Here is a 2191-nt window from a genome sequence, read left to right on the forward strand (position 1 = left end):
GACATAGGGTGGCTTCATGGATAAGAAAACATGACCCATATATAGGCTGTCTACCAGATACCCATCTCAGAACAAAGGACTCACACAGTCTGAAAGTGAAGGGATGAAAAAAAATTCCTCAGGCAGATGGAAATGAAAAAATCTGGGGTAGCAATACTTATATCTAACAAAATATACCTCAAAGTGAAGGCTATAACAATAAATAATGAAGGCCACTTCATAATAATAAAGGGAATATATCTCTGGTAAACATATATGAACCTGATACAGGAGCGCCCAAATACATAAAAAAAAAAACCTTCTGAAAGATATCAAGGGAGAGTTTGACAGCAATACAATCATAGTAGCAGACTTTAATACTCCATTGACACCACTGGATAAATCCTCTAGACAAAAAAATCAGCAAAGAAACAGCAATCTTAAGCAACTCACTAGATCAGATGGAATTAATTGATATCTTCAGAACATTTCAACCCAAAGCTATGGAATATATACTCTTCTAAAGTACACATGGGACATTTTCAAAGATAAACCACATGTTAGGACATAGGTTAAATCTGTACAAATTCAACATGATTGAAATAATATCAAGCATCTTCTCAGATCACAATGGCATAAAATTAGAAACCAACTACAATAAAAACAATACAAAATTAAACATATGGAGGCTAAATAGCATGCTATTAAACAATGAATGGGTTACCAAAGAGGTAAAAGAAGAAATAAAAAATACACTGGGAACAAATGACAATGAAAACACAACAATACAAAATCTATGGGACACAGTGAAAGTAGTCCTGAGAGGGAAGTTCATAGCACTACAGGTCTACTTCAAAAAAAATCAAGAAAAGCGTGTAATAAGTTATATAATCCTATAACTTAAAGAACTAGAAAGAGAGCAACAACAAAAGGGCAGAGTAAGTAGAAGAAAGGATAGAATACTACTCAGCCATAAGAAAAATACAAAATAGTGACATTTGCAACAACATTTATGGGCCTTAAGAATATTACACTAAGCAAAATAAGTTAGTCACAAAAAGCTAAGAACCATATGATTTAACTCATATGTGGGATATAAAACTCAAACTTGTGGACAAAGAAAGCAGTGCCATAGTTGCCAGAAGGAAGGTGTGGGAGGGAGGTTAAAGGGATTAATATATGGTGCAGAAGATTATTTGACTTTGCACTATACAGTGCAATATACAGATCTTATATCATAGACCTATATATTTGAGACCTATATGATCCTATTAAACAATGTCACCAAAATAAATTTAATAATAAAAAAATTACTTCTATAATAGCAGCAACAAAAAAGAAATTCAGCAATCTAAGTTAAGTTTGATTCAGCAAAGTCACTGATGCATAATATAAAAGTATATAAACTCTGGAAAACAAAATCATAGGTTATTTTCAATGGAGCATTAGGGGATATGAGAAGTTTTGCATTATTTAATGGCAAGATACAAATATGAAATAAATCTAAGCAATCATAAAAGTATAAACTCTAGTTAAATTTTTTAAAATATTAATATATAAACACAGTAATAGAAAAGAAGAGTAATAGCAATAGAATTTGCAACCTGCATCCAACCACAGGGGAACAAAAGAAATCAAATACTTCAAATACTTCAAATACTTCAAATACTTCAAATATAGAAATGAAATACTAACAAAAGAAAAAAGAAAAAATGATAAATTGAGAAAAAGAATATTGCAGAAATAAATACAAAAGCATAATAACCATTAAAAAATGAGAATGACTTAAACCTCCTATTTTAAGGCAGACTCTCTAAGATTTGGAGATTGCCCATTTTGACATACACTGACTCACAAAGATCCATTACTCCTCCTATACCTGCGTTTTACTTTCCACAATTTCAACCAGGACCCAAAAATACTAAATGGAGAATTTCAGAAATAAACAATTCATAAGTTTGGAATTGCATCTGTTCTGAGTGGCATGATGAAATCTTGCACCATCCTGCTCAGTCCAGCCCAGGACATAAATGACCTCTTTGTCTGGCTTACCCTCACTGTACATACTACCCACCAATTGGTCACTTAAAAGCCCTCTGTTATCAGATGGATTAGCAGAGAGAAAGAAAGACCACGTTTACATAACTATTATTGCAATATATTGTTATAGTATACAATTTCTTATTAATGGTTAGGAATCTCTTACTGTGTC

The sequence above is a fragment of the Myotis davidii genome, unplaced genomic scaffold (genome assembly GCF_000327345.1).
Source record: "Myotis davidii unplaced genomic scaffold, ASM32734v1 scaffold294, whole genome shotgun sequence".
NCBI classification, from domain to species: domain Eukaryota; kingdom Metazoa; phylum Chordata; class Mammalia; order Chiroptera; family Vespertilionidae; genus Myotis; species Myotis davidii.